General features: G+C 48.4%; 1 pseudogene; it reads left to right on the forward strand.

Annotated features, from left to right (window-relative positions):
* Positions 1-12986, forward strand: part of LOC105509595 — a 32226-nt pseudogene extending 19240 nt beyond the window's left edge.
* Positions 12987-16531: the final 3545 nt, after the last annotated feature.

Consider the following 16531-nt stretch of genomic DNA (forward strand, 5'->3'; position numbering starts at 1 on the left):
AAAAAGAAAAAGAAAGAAAGAAAATGTGGCACACATACAGAATGGAGTACTATTCTGCCGTCAAAAAGAATGAGATCCCATCATTTGCAAGGACATGGATGGTACTGGAGGTCATTATGTTAAGTGAAGTAAGCCAGGTACAGAAAGACACACGTCACTTGTTCTCACTTATTTGTGGGATCTAAAAATCAAAACAATTTAAGTCATGGTGATAGAGAGTAGAAGGACGGTTACCAGAGGATGGGAAGTGTAGCAGGAGGCCAGGGTGGGGGAGGTGGGGATGGTTAGTGGGTACAAAAAATAGTTAGAATGAATAAAACCTAGTATTTGATAGCACAAGACGGTAACTATAGTCAGTAATAATTTAACTGTACATTTAAAAATAACAAAAAGTATAATGGAATTGTTTGCAACACAAAGCATAAATGCTCAAAGTGATGGAAACCTCATTTACCCTGATGTGATTACACATTGCACGCCTGTATCAAAATATCTCACGTAACCCATAAATATATACACCTACTATGTACCCACAAAAATTAAAAATGAAAAATTTAAAAAAAAAGCTTCAATCCACCCAAGCTCTGATTACCACTAGTGTGGCTGTCATTGCTGTCGCTTCTTCGGTCTCTCCAGCCCCTGGCTCCTGGTGTGAGGAAAGAAGTGAGGGATGCAGAGGACAGGAGTGGAGCCACAGACTTCTGGCTGCTGTTCCTTTGCTTTCCATCCTGTTCCTGCCTCTCGAAGAGTAGATTAAGGAGGAGGCCCCATTAGGCCTTGGGGTGGAGGAGAAACAGGACCTCAGTTTTCTCATCTGTGCAGATCAGAAAGGATGCAGTTTCTGGGGTAATAGCCAGGCACCCCAGTCATGACTACAGACATTTGGACAGAAATAACCTTAAAGAAACAGAAAGTGCTGCTGTTGTTGGTTCTTTAGGTCCAGGTGGACAGGTCAGGGCCTGGGGACCCTGGGGAGGACCTGAGGCCACAGAGGCCCTCCAATCCTCCCTGAATCCTACACCAAGCCCTACCAGGGGAACAGAGAGAACCCAGCGCCTCTGCCTTCCCCCCGGGGAATGGCTGATGATGTCAGGGCTTCAGAGAACACCTGAGCCTGGATGCACAGGGTGGCAGAGCAGAAAGAGCTCTGGAGATGGGGTCTATGCTGGGCCCATTGTAAAGATGGGGAAACTGAGGCCCTGGGAGGGAAAGGCCTTGCTGGCATTTAAAGCAGAGGAAACAAAACTAAGAGCAGGGCTGGGCTGGGCCACTGGTCTCTTTCTGAGAGGCGTCACCCTCCTTTCAGGGGTCCCTTGGGAAGTGCCTTCAGGAAAGGTTAGAGGCCATTTCCTCCCCCGCCCACAAATGCCAGCAGGGCAGGCCAGAGATGTCCTTATAGGGCATATCCAATTCTGTGAGTCAGCGACGATGCAGGGGTGACTATTGCCTTTGAAAACAATCATCTTGGCTGGGCCCGGTGGCTCACGCCTGTAATCCTAGCACTTTGAGAGGCCCAGGCGGGCGCATCACAAGGTCAGGAGATCGAGACCATCCTGGCTAACACAGTGAAACCCCGTCTACTAAAAATACAAAAAACTAGCCAGGTGTGGTGGCGGGAGCCTGTAGTCCCAGCTACTTAGTGAGGCTGAGGCAGGAGAATGGCATGAACCTGGGAGGCGGAATTTGCAGTGAGCAGAGATCATGCCACTGCACTCCAGCCTGGGCGACACAGCGGGACTCTGTCTCAAAAAAAAAAAACCATCGTCTCTGTTGTCCCTCACAAAGATAGGGCCCTAAAGGACTTAAAATGCACAGTCACAATGCTTTACACGTGAGGAAATTGAGGCTCACGGGGGGAAGGGAACTGCCTAGGTCACCAGCTGGAGTCAAAGAGCCAGGAGTTGAAGAAGTGTCTCCCTGCCTAGCGGCCCTGGAGGTGTTCCCGAGCCTGCGCTCAAATTCATGCTTGCACTCCCGGCCTCAGGCCCGAGCCTGGGTGGTCCCTGTCCCCAGTCCAACAAGGCCATCTTCTTCTGGTCATTGGAAACCCAGAAATCTGGGTCCTAGCCCACATCACTAGTCTTTAAACTGCCTCCTTCACCCCAGTCACCTTCCTATGTTAAAGGCTTGAACTTTCCACCAAGGAGCCCCCAAGGTTTCCAGATGCACCCTCCTCCAGGACTGGGGTGCCCTATTGCCAGCCCGAGCCTGGCTGGGACATCAGGTGGCCAGCTGGTGGCCTTGCTTCTCCCACTCAGCCCTGGCAGTTTGGGTCTAGCACCTACAGAAAAGGGGTTGGTGGCTGGCAAGGCTGCTAGGAGAAGGCTTCCGCCTGCATGTCCCGGGCCCCAGAGGCTTCTCCCTGGGGCTTCCAGGCCAGTGGTTCCCATGCTTGTCTGCACATCGGTATCACCTGGGAGGAGGGCCTTTTAAAAATCCCAATGGGCCACACTCCAGACCCATCACAGCACCATCCCAGAAGGCAGAACGCAGGCACTGGCACTTTTGGAAGCTCCTAGGGGGTTTTCCATGTGCCAACATCTGTGACACCCAGCTCTCCACTCCCAGCGGGGAGAGACAGGCTCCTCGCTACCTCCCACCTGGCACCCTGCTTCTCCAGCAAACCAGAGCTGAGTGATTCTTATCCTCTGAGAGCCCCAAAAGCCCTGGGGACAGGAAGGCCACCAAGTTGACCATATTTAGATGGAGACCTTGAGGATGTCTTCCCATAACCAAAACTCAGCTCTAGCCCCTTCCTGGAGCAGAGCACCTGCCTCAGATTCGGAGCTATTTCTTAGTACCTCGTGCCCCAACTCTGTGGCTCTGCCAGGGCTTGGCACGCCCAAGCCAAAGTGAAAACAAAACCGAGGTTTAGAAATCCCCTCCTCAGCTTCAACCTTGCCATGGGGCCTGGCAGGAATGTCCCAGAGGAATCTTGCTTTGGTTTGGTAACTAAGGCAGGGGACAAAGTAAGCTCGAGACATAAAGGAGAGAAGGCCTGGATCCAGGGTTCAGAGCTGTAGCCCGGGAAGTTGTTTGCCCATCTTGCAGGGCAAATCAGCAATGACTTCTAAATCTTACTGCGCTTCCACCCTTTGACCTTACCACTAAACTTCTCAGCAGAAAGCAAAGCGGACAGCCATGCGGCCCAGAATACACAATGTGATGGACTGAATATCTGTGCTCCCCCGAAATTCACATGTTGAAATTCTAACCCCTAATATGAGGGTATTAGGAGCTGGGGTCTTGGGGAGGTAATTAGGTCATGAGGGTGGAGCCATAGTGAATGGATTCGATGTCCTTATAAAAGAGACCCAGAGAATGTTCTAGCCCCCTTTGCCCCCTTTGCGCCATGTGAGTATACAATGAAAAGTCTGCCATCCGCAACCCCAAAGAGGGCTCTCGCCAGAACCTGACCATTCTGGCACCCTGATCTTGGACTTTAGTCTCCAGAACTGTGAGAAATACATTTCTATTGTTTAGAAACCAGCCACTCTCTGGCGCTTTGTTACAGTAGCTCCAATGGGCTAAGACACACAGAGTCTTGGATAAAGAAATTCAGCAGCGGTCTTTAAACACCCTAGATAGCCATAATAAAGTTTGGTGTAACCACGCTGTGGGATTACGTGCATGAAAGGGACTCATTTTTTGTTGACAGGGCTGTATCCTCAAGATGTATCATGGAATAAACAAGACACATTGTATAATGATATGCACAAAATGATATCACTTGTCCCAAAATACACATCAACAAACAGCAATACTGTTTCTTTCCACAGGTCGATAATGGCATGTTTTATAACTTAGAGGCTAAGAGCATGAATTTCAGAGCAAGCCTGCCTAGATTTGGTACTGACCTTTCCACCAATTGCAGGCTAGGTGACACCAGGCAAGTTATGTAGCCTCTCTGGGCCTCAGTGTTCTCATCTGTAAAATGGGGATGAGAGCAGCACCTATCTCACAGAGTTCCTGTGGGGTTTAACTATGTAAAGCCCTTAAAGTAGTGCTTGGAAGTTAGTAAGCCCTATGTAAGAATTACTTTTATTATGTGAAGGTTTAGCTAAAGTTCTGGAAACATGTCAAATAGGGGTTACTGCAGGAGGGGGACAGGCATGGGGCTGGAAGCAGTGAGTAAAATAGATTTCAGCCTTATGTATAGAAAGCTTAACTTTCTGCAAGGAAGACTGAGTCATGTCTTACTTGTGTGGCTTAAAATGAATACAATTTTTAAAAGTTAAAAAAAAAATGACAACAGTGACCCAAGGCTGGGCCCTTTGAATTTAGAAGAATTTTGCCTCCAGACTGGATCATCTGAACTGCTCCCTCCTATCCTGGCAGACATTGCCAAACCCATAAAATAGGGGCAGAAGGAAGATCGGCGGGGCTAGAGGGCTGGAGCCTTGGTTTTGGGTCTCGCCGCCCCAACTGACTTAGACGGTGATATCCAGACAAATCCCTGCTCACTTCGGGCCATGGTTTGTGTGTATGGCAAGCAGGAGTAATGCTTTCTACGCAGCCCATCTCACAGGGAATTGTGGAACTGTTAAAAGAGCCTCTAATGCTGGGCATAGTGGCTCACACCTGTGATTCCAGCACTTTGAGGCTGAGGCAGGAGGATCACTCGAGCCCAGGAGTTTGAGACCAGCCTGGGCAACATGGCGAAACCCCGTCTCTACAAAAAGTACAAAAATTAGCCAGGCATGGTGTTGTATGCCTGTGCCCCCAAGCAACTGTGGGTTGGGGGACAGAGGTAGGAGGATCACTTGAGCCTGGGAGGTTGAGACTGCAGTAAGCCATGATCACGCGACTGCACTCCAGCCTGGGTGACTGAGAAAGACCCCCATCTCGAAATAAAATAAAATAAAATAAAATAATTTTTGAAAAAAAAAAGCTTCTGGGGTCAGGAGGGTTGGGTTTAAATCCTTATTTCAACATTTGACAGCTGTGCAACCTTGGACAGTTTTCTTAACCTGTCTGTGCCACTGTTTTCCTCATCTGGGTGATGATTTTACATTTACTTCACAGGATCACTATGAGGGTTGCAGATATTAATACTACAGCACAAGGAGGGGACATGTCCAGTCCGCAGCCAATGCTCATTGGCTCTTATGTACTGAGTTCCCGACATAGGCTGGGCATTAGGCTGCAGTATTCCACCTGCATCTCCTCATTAGAATCTCAAGCAACATTTCCAGGCACATTTCCTGAATTTCATAGACGAAGAAACAGGCTCCAAGAAGTCAAACAACAAAAGGTGGATTTAAAATCGATGCTGGCCGGACGCAGTGGCTCACACCTGTAATTTCAACACTTTGGGAGGCCGAGACAGGCAGATCAATTGAACCTGGGAGTTCGAGACCAGCCAGGACAACATGGTGAAAACCTGTCTTTACAAAAAATACAAAATAATTAGCCTGGCATAGTGGTGTGCACTGACAGTCCCAGCTACTTGAGAGGCTGAGGCAGAAGGATCACCTGAGCCCAGGAAGTTGAGGTTGCAGTGAGCTGTGATCACACTACTGCACTCCAGTGTGGGCAACAGAGTGAGACACTGTCTCAAAAAATAAAAATAAAAATAAAACAATAAAATCTATGCTGATTCCAGAGGCCATTTCCTAACCAAAATATAATACTACCTTCAACAAATGGTCATCTTTTAAAACTAACTTATCATTTTAACATGTCTATTATTTTTCCTGTTTACAAACATAACCTGTACTCATTTGGAAAGTCCTAAACATTGTGGAAACATACATTATGAAATTTCCCCCACAATCTCACCCTCTAGGGGTACATGTATAATTTCCAAAACTCTTCTCATGTTTGAAGATTTTTTTTTTTGCCTTATCTGAAAGCCAGAACACCATTTCCTTAAAGTTTTTCTAGAAACCATGTCACTTTTAACTTTATTTTTTGAAGTACCACTTACCATGAACGGAAGGTAACATCGAAAAGAAACCCAAGGGTGGGGCATGGTGGCTCACACTTATAACCCCAGCACTTTGGGAGGCTAAGGCAGGAAAATTGCTTGAGCTCACGAGTTTGAGATCAGCCTGGGAAACATAATGAGACCTCATCTCTATCAAAAATAAAAACAAAAAACAATTAGCCAGGTGTGGTGGTGCACACCTGTAGTCCCATCTACTTGGGAGGCTGAGGCAGGAGGATTGATTGAACCTGGGAAATAGAGACTGCAGGAAACTGTGCATGGAGTGGTGCAACCAGTGCACCCCAGCCTGGGTGACAGAGTAAGACCTTGTCTAGAAAAAAAAGAAAGAAAGAAAGTCAAGGAAAACAAAAAATACCATGATGCTGTTGAACTGTAGCTGGGTATTGCTGCAGACCCAGGGCTCTGACCGGAGCCCTGGCCTCCCCTTGCTGAAAATATCAAGAATGTGAGAGGTTTACAGATGCGTTAGCACTTGACTGAGGCTTTCTCTTTGGCTAGTCCGGAAGAATGAAAGAGAACTGAAAAGGGAACAACTTTGTCACTTTGTGATTCAATGGAATTGGATGCCCTCTCCACACACCTCCTAAAATCCTCTTGTGAACTCCTACTAGATAGGTCTTTCTCAGGAAAACACTGACCTGTCCATTTCAATAAAAGGATTCTGCAGCCCAGAAACACACAGCACACCTTCAAGAACTCAGTGAATAGGACTATTGAGAGACACACAAAACAGCAAGCGATTTCTCTCTTCAAACATGATGCCATGGTAAGATCTGAATGCCTCAAAGCACCAGCTTCCCAAGGCGTTCACGCTGCTTCCATTTCACCAGGAGGGTGTCACCCTGTCCCGGCAGGACAAAGGGTTCTTGAGGGTTTGGCGATGGTACAGGATCCATCCCACCCACAAGGGATAGGTGCTAGGGCATCAGGAAGCTTCCAGGGGTCGGCAGGCTCTCTAGATTGGCACAATCTTTTAGGAGATAAATTTGACAACACGGTTTCAAAGATTTTAAAAATAAAAGTTCATATATCCCTTTAGGAGTACACTTTGAGGATTGAGCCTAAGGAAGCAATCCAGAATGTGAGTAAAGCTCTAGCTACGAGGATGTTCACGAGGGCGTTGCTTATGCCCGGATGTCAGCGGAAGTGGCCCTCCCTTTCTTGAGACAGAGACAGCCAGCTGGGACACCAACCCACCTGCAATGCCACGACCTACAGGAGGCTATGGCCTCCCCTGGGAGCTCTGCGATTCCTGGGGAGGAGGTGGGTGGATGCTCCCCTAGCTGAGGGCTCCTGCTCTAATTCAAGCCCCCTTCCCTTTTTCTTTCTTTTCTTTTTTTTTTTTTTTTGAGACCAAGTCTCCCTCTGTAACCCAGGCTGGAGAGCATGGCACGATCTCAACTCACCACAACCCCTACCTCTCGGGTTCAAGCGATTCTCCTGCCTCAGCCTCCAGAGTAGCTGAGATTACAGGCGCGTGCCACCACGCCTGGCTATTTTTGTATTTTTAGTAGAGACGGGGCTTCTCCATGTTGGCCAGGCTGGTCTCAAACTGCAGACCTCAAGTGATCTGCCCATCTCAGCCTCCCAAAGTGCTGGAATTACAGGCATGAGCCACTGCACCCAGCCTAGCCCATTATTAAATTACAAAACAAAATCGCAAAAATTGCAAAAATGTCATTCACAGTGAGGATTTGGGAGCACAAAAGCAGACTTTAAACAGCATTTTCTCCTCCTCTCCCTCCTGTCCTCCTCTTCTCTGCTTTCTTCTTCTCCCCACTTTTTTGTTTCTTGCCATCCCCTCTGACTGGTTCCCTCTTCCTCCGGACATCATGGCCTAGGGTTCCCTGCCACACTCCCTTCAAGTTCTCTCTCAAATGTCCCAATATCCCTACGAGAAGGCCACGTCTGCCTCTCTATCCAGCATGTTCCACCCTTGCCTGCCTTGCCTTCTTCACTGCAGTCATTTCCACCTGACCTCGTATGACATACACATCTTTGTTTACTTGTTTGTCTGTTTCTACTGCCATATCAGCTCCATAAGGCAGGGACTTGGTTGTGTTCCCAGCTGTGGCCCAGTGCCTAGAGCAGGGCCTGGTATGGTGTGGAAGCTCAGCGGAGAAGCTGAAGGCATTCATGACAGCAGGTGTGGAGCCAGGGCCGGTGTCTGCGGTGCTGGTACCCGACTCACACGGAGCAGAGGGCGTTCCTGGACTCACCGAAAATGCCCTTTTGCCATTCTACTCCTAAGAAGTTTCTGGGAGTCATCTCCCTATGTGGCTAACCTCCCTCCACCTTCTCTCTTTCCTTTCTTCTCCCCTCCCTCCACCCCCTTTTCTTTCAGGAGCAAATACAGCACCTACACCCCACACACATACACCATGCAAAGCACTCTGTTCCTACCCAACACGTCTTGGTCCCCGTTGGCCATTTTGTACACAGGTTCCAGCCACCCCAAATCCTATCGAAGTATTTTCCCAAATATATTTCCTTTCCTTCACCATTATGGTGAGAGCTATTGGAAGAATTAAAATGTCATATTTTCCTTTTTTTTTTTTTTTTTTTACGGAAAACATCCCATGTATAATACAAGAAAATTAGACCGAATATAAATATCTAACAATGATGGATATGGTTCAGACATTCTATAAGCAACTATGCCACCATTTTAAATGACAGTATAACCATATTATAGACAAAGAGCAAATTCCCTTAACATGAAAAGTGCTTTTACAACTCAACAGGAAAAAGACCAAAAACCAATAAAAAAGTGGGCGAAGGATATGAACTGACAGTTTATGGAAAAGGAGCTGTAGGTGACTCTAAAATATTTGAAAAGATGTTCAAACTCATTCATAATAAGAGGCAGAGAAAAGACACCATTTTTCATCTCCCAGATTTGCAAATATGGAAATCTGGCCCCTCCCCACTCCAGCTGGTGGGAGCAAAAATTAGTACAGCATTTAAGGGGGGATAATTTGCCACATTTATCCAAGTTCAAACTGTATATTCCCCTTGGCTTTGCAAATCCACTCCTGGCTTTCTTAAAGATTCACTCCCACATATGAAAAATGATGCTTGACCACGGATATTCATTACAGCACTGTTGAAACAGCAAAAGACAGGAAAGAACCTAAGTGTTCTACAACTGTTAGATCAACTGCAGAGCAGTCATACAGTGAAATACTACGCAGCTGTTAAAAAGAAAGAGGGAAAAGTCAGATTTCAAAATTTTGATGTAAAAGATTTCCAAATTGCACTAAGTTAAAAAAAAAAAAAAAGAACCCAAGTTAGAGCACACTACATATAGTATACTGCCATTTGTGGGAAGGGAAAAGTACACGTGTGTGTGTCTATGTATGTGTATATGTATGTATATATGCATGTATCCATGTTTGTAAAAACCCACTTAGACTATCTTTGGAAGGAGACACAAGAACCTGATAACATTGACTTTGGGGAGGGCAGTTGGGTGGCTGGGAGAGAGGAGATGGAAGGAGACTTATTTTTCATTATATATCTTTCCAAACGTTTTACGTTTTTAGAAACTATATAAATGTATTAGCTATGAAAAATTAAAAAAATTTAAAAACGATATCATAAGATTTAATTTTCCTTTAACACATAATAACATATCATTTATTTTTAAAAGTGAGATACCATTTTCATGTATAAGTCCATTAAAATATGAATATACGGGCTGGGCGTGGTGACTCATGCCCATAATCCTAGCATTTTGGGAGGCCAAGGCAGGTGGATCACCTGAGGTCAGGAGTTTAAGACCAGCCTGGCCAACACGGTGAAACCCCGTCTCTACTAAAAATACAAAAATTAGCTGGGCGTGGTGGCACGTGCATGTAATCCCAGATACTCAGGAGGCTGAGGCAGGAGAATCTCCTGAACCTGGGAGGTGGAGGTTGCAGTGAGCCGAGATCATACCACTGCACTCCAGCCTGGGCAACAGAGTGAGACTCCCTCTCAAAAAAAAAAAAAAAAAATGATAATAAATAAATAAAATAAAAAAAGATCTGGCAAACAAATCTGGCTCACATCCTTAGATTGCCTCCAAAGTTTTTACAGTGTTTGGACTTGCATTAGCTTGCCTGATCCTTAGTCCAATTCTGTATGGAAAACAGAGCAGAGATGCTGAGATGGTGTATTCATTTCCTAGTATTGTCACAGTACTGCTGTATCTGCTGTCACAAAGTGCCACAAGGCTGTGTACATTAAAACAACAGAGATTTCTTCTCTCGCACTTCTGGAGGTCAGAGTCTGAGATCAAGGTGTGGTCAGGGCCAGGCTCCCTCTGAAGGCTAGAGGAGAGGATCCCTCTTTGCTGCTCCTGGCTCCTGCTGACTGCTGGCAATTCTAGGTGTCCTTTGGCTCCTAAATGCATCACTGCACTCTTCCCCCACTGTCCATGACTGTCTGATCCCCCTATGTCTCTGTCTTCATGTGCCCATCTCCTCTCTTATAAGGACACCGGTCCTATTGGATTCAAGGCCCATCCTACTCCAGTATGACCTCATCTTCACCAGTTATATCTGCAACAGCCCTATTTCCAAATAAGGTCACGTTAGGAGGCACTGGGGCTTAGGTCTTCAACATATCTTTTCTGGGGAGGCATAGTTGAACTCATAACAAATGGGAAAAGTCATGCTAAGAAGTTATGGCTGAGTGTGGTGGCTCACGCCCATAATTTCAACACTTTGGGAGGCTGAGGCAGGCTGATCACTTGAGGCCAGGAGTTTGAGACCTCATTTCTATTTAAAAAAAAAAAAAAAAAAAGAGGCCGGGCGAGGTGGTTCACGCCTGTAATCCCACAGGAGGCCGAGGTGGGTGGATCATCTGAGGTTGAAAGTTCGACACCAGCCTGGCCAACATAGTGAAACCCCATCTCTACTAAAAATACAAAAATTATCTGGGTGTAGTAGCGGGCGCTTATAATCCCAGCTACTCCGGAGGCTGAGGCAGGAGAATCACTTGAACCCAGGAGGTGGAGGTTGCAGTGAGCCGAGATTGCGCCACTGCACTCCAGCCTGAGCAACAGAGTGAGACTTTGTCTCAAAAAACAAACAAACAAAAACAAACAAAAACGGAATAAAGAACAACAACAACAACAACAAGCAAAAGAAGTTTTGCCGAACTTTCCTCAGAGGGGAAGAGGGTATGTGTGTTGGGGTCTGTGGAGGCTGACCCGGCCCTGTGGACACCCGGACAGCTCCATATCTGATCCAGGAATAAAGCTCAGCATATTGTGAAACTCTTCCAAGAACTTTCCCCTCTGCTTATCTGTCTTCTTCAAGGATCCATCTCCCCTCACACACTTGCGCAGCACTTTAAGGTTGATCAAGGCACTGGGTGTGTGTGCGTCATCTCATTCAATCCACAAAACACACATTGTAGGATAGATCTGCGTATGTTCATTTTACAGATGAGAAACCAAAGTTTTGAGAAATGGAATGGTTAGTTCATGGTCATCCATCAAATACCAGGTGTTGAGAGCCCCAGTCTGTCTACCGTCCACGCCAGGTGCAGGTCCACCTGGCACTGTGCTTCTGGAGACAAGGGGGATGGGCATCATGGATGGCCATTCTGGGCTATGGTCAGTAAGGTTTGCAGAAAGCACACTGGATGGGAGTCTAGATGCATCTGAAAAGCATCAGATACATCTAGATACATCTGAAAAGTCCATGGCTTTTCAAGGTTTATTTTTCCCTTAGAGAAACGGAAAGTGATTTGAAGGGACTATGAAGCTCCAGGATCTGGCCCCGGGTCCTCTCTGCCTCCTGCTACCCCCAGGTTTTAGAGGCTAGGAACTGCCAGTTTTCAAACTGCTTTTTAGGTCTGCAGAAACTTCAACCTTTTAAAAACGGAAAACATAAGAACCCCAACTTATAAAATGGACGAAAACGGCACTGAAGGTAGGAGCCTCTTCCTACCTCCCCGAATGATCACCCCAGCCAATTCTAGGTCCTGGCTTTCTGGATGAGAATAGTGACCAAAAACCACATGGGAATGCAGAAAGCAAGTAACAAAACAACACCCACGTATTCGCCTATTACTTGTGAGGTTAAATGTTCCTTAGAAATAATCTGGAGATTTGACATTAAGGAATAACTATTAAAATGTTTGTAGTATGCTGGTGGTACTGTAGCTTTGTTTTTAAAAGATGCCTTATCTTTTAGTTCATTCTGAAATACCTCAGTTGAGATGCTATGCTGTCTGCCATTTGTTTCAAAATAACCAGCGGTGGAGATTGGGCCACCTAGGTGGCCTTAGGGTCGTGACTCTCCAAGCTGAGCGTGGATACGTGGTGCTTCACTATATGAAAACCCGCAGGTGCACAAGGCTCAACTTAATTCTATTCCTTCTACTCTTGTATACGTTTGGAATTTTCCATAATAAAAAGTTGTTTAGGCTAAAAAGTCTAAATTGCGTAAAAAGAACAGTGTAACTTCCTTCCTTAACCATTTTAAAATCAATGAAAAGTTGCAAAGAAAAAGAGAGAGTGGGTGGCTCCGGTAAGTGACAGGGGCTGAGCAGGGAGGGAAGCACAGCCGCTTACCGTGTCCCCCTATCCAGGCGACCCTCATCTGCAATCCTCTGCGGGCCGGCAATTCTTCCTCCAAACTCCCGGGGCCGCAGGCTGCGCGCGCTGCCCGGCTACAGGCGCCCTGTCCGCTCACCCGGCTATCCATCGGCCACCCACCCGGCGACCGGCACCTCCCGCTCCAGGGCCTCTGACATCCCCTCCAACCCTCTCCGTGCAGAATCCGAATCCCGAACCTCCCCCTTCCGCTCGCCCCAGCCCGGGTGCCGCAGCCCCGCGGCACGCCCGGCACTTACCCTCAGAGCTCCCGGTACTCACTCTCTGCGCTCCCGGCTCCGCGCTCTGCGCGAAACTGAAAGTAGAAGCTGCCTAGAGCTGCCCGGCCAGTGCTTGGAACCGGCGGCTGCTGCCGAGAAATCACGTGGATTCGAGGTGCCAGCCCTAGCCAGATGGGGCTCGGGCGCGGGATGGGCGGGGGCCTAATACACCCGCTCCTCGCTGCGCCCACACCCTGGCACCTCCCTGGAGCCCCGCATCGCACCCAAGGACAGTCCCAGGAGACATGGGGGCGCTCGCCCCTTTCGTGGACGGGAAACTGAGGCAGGTGAGTGAAGATCGGCTCACATGCGGAGCGCAGGTAGGTGGGGACTCCGAGCTGAGACCCTATCTCAGTGCCTCAGTGGAGACTGGGTTGGATGGGAGGGAGTATGCAGTGCAGGAGGAGGGGACTTAGAGATTGTAGAGCCTCCAGGATGAACTAGGGGAGAAGGGAATGGCAGCAGCATTCGTTCCTATTCACTGAGCCCCTGGTTGGCTGACCTGGGAAAAACAGTCTACAAATTTATCTCATTAAGTAACCCTAAAATACTCCTGCAGGCATCACCCTATTTTCCAGGTGAGCCACTGAGGCTCAGGGAGGACAGAGGTGAAGGATCTTGCCCCAGTCACATGAGGAATCACAGACAGAAAGGGGGAGATGGAAAGAGGGAGGAGGGAGAGCAGGGAAGGAGAGAAGCGACTGGAGGGAGCAGAAGGAAGGGGAGGTGGCTCTCCCAGGATGGGGTCAGGGGCCGTCCTCAAAGTCCAGCTTCAGCTCCTCCAGGTTTCTGCCTACAACCTGGGACAGGGGGCTCCTCTCCCTCTGGACATATTCATCCTGTGGGCAGCTGCGCCTGCTGGGAAGGCTTTCCACCCACCTCCCAGACATCCCACAGGGAAGCAACTTTCACTCCCAGACGATGATGTTCCCCTGCCTCCCAGGCCAGGACGGGGTGTGGGTGTGAGGTTGCTGCAAGGTAGTGCAAGCATCAGCATCGGACATCCCGGGTTCAAGTCATACTCTCCACCTTACTGACCGTGTTAGATAGGCCCAATGCCTTGACTCCTCTGTTCATACAGGAGTGCACCTCCAGGCCAGGAGTCGGGGACCCCCCAAGGTTCTTTTGTTGTTGTTGAGACTGAGTTTCGCTCTTTTCCCCAGGCTGGAGTGCAGTGGTGCGATCTCAGCTCACTGCAACCTCCACGTCCCAGGTTCAAGCGATTCTCCTGCCTCAGCCTCCAGAGTAGCTGGGATTACAGGCATGTGCTACCACGCCCAGCTAATTTTTGTATTTTTAGTAGAGACGGAGTTTCACCATGTTGGCCAGGCTGATCTTGAACTCCTGACCTGTGATCTGCCTGCCTCGGCCTCCCAAAGTGCTGGGATTACAGGCGTGAGCCACCGTGCCCAACCCCGGGACCCCCAGGTTCTAAGTCCCCTCCTGCACAGCATTCCCCCTTCCCTCCAACCTAGTCTCCACCCTGGGCGGGGGTGTGACTCAGCCTGGAGTCCCCGCCCATCCGTGCTCTGCAGGTGAGCCAACCTTCACCTGCCTACCTCAATGTCCTGTCCACAAAAGGGGCAAGAGCCCCCGAGTCTCCTGAGATTGCCCCTGGGTGTGGCACGCAGGGGCTCAGGGAGGTGCCAGGATGCAGGCTCTACAGGGAGTGGGTGTGCCAGGCCCCCACTCATCCTGCACCTGCATTCCCATCCGGGTCCAGGCTGGCACATCAGTTTTGCCATCTGTAAGACAGGGATGACGTTAATACTAACTCCACATAGAGTGGTTGTGACCATTTGATGACTTAAAGTTGAGATTGATGCAATCTGTACCTGAAGCCCATAAGCTGCCCTTATATTTTTGTCCCCTTTTGCAGGCCCCAAATCCCCATGAGACTTGAACTGCCTTCCTCCTAGGACCAACTCAAATATCTGCAAATTGCGTGACAGCTTAGAGTGGGAAGGGCACAGACTTTGCAGTGATTGCTTGTGTGTGACTCCCAGCTTCACCACTCCCGGTTGTATAACCTCAGACAAATGCCTTGACCTCCCCTGGCCTCAGCTTCCTTATCTGTCAAGTGGGGTATTTCTAGCCTCCCCAGGCCACTGAGGGGCATGGTGGGAATGGATGAGAATGTGGGTGTGAGCTGTATGCATGGGAGGGATTGATTATGTTTCAGGATGTGCCTGCTAGGAAGGCCTTCCACCTACCTTCCAGACATCCTACAGGGAAGCAGCAGGTTCACTGAGCACCGACTGGATGATTGGTCCTACACGAAGTCCCAAGAAAGACACGGACCTGCTCCCTGCGCAGGCAGGATTGACAGACACATGAACAAATAACCACAGTGCAAAACACACATGCAGGTCATTTTCAGATGCATTTAATTCTGAACAGCCCCATGAGGAGGGCAGGACAAAGATTATTATCCCATTAGGCAGATGAAGAGGCTGAGGTTCAGATAGATCAAGCGAGTTGCTGAAGGTCACACAGCAATCAGGGGCAGAGCTGGGTCTTGAACCTGGAGCCCTTTTCACTCTGGGGATACCAGGCCTGCCAGAAAGGTTATCATCAAAGGGTTCTGGAAGGGCGATCTTCTCAAACTTTCCCTGTCCTCAGATTGGCATGTGGCCTGAGAGTCCACTATTAGCACATCACACCTTTGGTTAAAAATGTGCCAGCCCCTCCAGTGTCAATCAAATGGCCATCAGTCATTTACACTTGATTGTGAAGAAGCCAATCAGATTTTATGGGTTGGAGATGAGAAGGAATCTTGAGTGTTTGGACTTTTGGGTGGGAAACTGGAGATGTGAGAGGCAAGTCTGACAGCAGAGAACTCAGGAAGTGGGTGGGGAGGGAGTCGGGGTTAACTGGAGGATGGAGTGAGTCCGCATGACCTGACACCTCTGTGTACCTCACCTCCATGAAGTATAACCAATATCTGGCACTCATGGAGCACTTAGAATGTACCAGACACCTTTTTTTTTTTTGAGAAAGAGAGTCTCGCTCTGTCACCCACACTGTAGTGTATTGGCACGATCTCGGCTCACTGCAACCTCCACCTCTCAGGTTCAAGTAATTCTCCTGCCTCAGCCTCCTGAGTACCTGGGACTACAGGTGCATGCCACCATGCCCAGCTAATTTTAAAAAAACATATTTAAGTAGAGACTGGGTTTCACTGTGTTGCCCAGGCTGGTCTTGAACTCCTGAGCTCAGGCAATCAGCCCACCTTGGCCTCCCAAAGTGCAGCCGCTCTCTCCTTTAATCTTTTTGTTTGTTTGTTTGTTTGTTTTTGAGACAAAGTCTCACTCTGTCTCCCAGGCGGGAGTGCAGTGGCGCAACATAGGCTCACTGCAACCTCCACTTCCCAGGTTCAAGCAATTCTCCCACCTCAGCCTCCAGAGTAGCTGGGACTACAGGTGTGCACCACTACATTCAGCTAATTTTTTTGTATTTTTAGTAGAGATGGGGGCTCATTATGTTGGCAAGGCTAGACTTGAACTCCTGAGATACCCCTGCCTCAGCCTCCCAAAGTGCTGTGATTACAGGTCTGAGCCACCATGCCTGGCCTCTCCTTTACTCTTCACGGCAACTGTTATCTTTCTTTTTATAGGTGAGAAAAGGGAGGCACAGAGAGGCTAAATAACTTGCCTGAGATCACACAGGAGCAGAGGAGCTGAACGGTGGACCCAGGCAGGCCTCCTCTGC

The sequence above is a fragment of the Colobus angolensis genome, unplaced genomic scaffold, assembly GCF_000951035.1.
Source record: "Colobus angolensis palliatus isolate OR3802 unplaced genomic scaffold, Cang.pa_1.0 Scaffold178, whole genome shotgun sequence".
In the NCBI taxonomy this organism is placed as follows: domain Eukaryota; kingdom Metazoa; phylum Chordata; class Mammalia; order Primates; family Cercopithecidae; genus Colobus; species Colobus angolensis.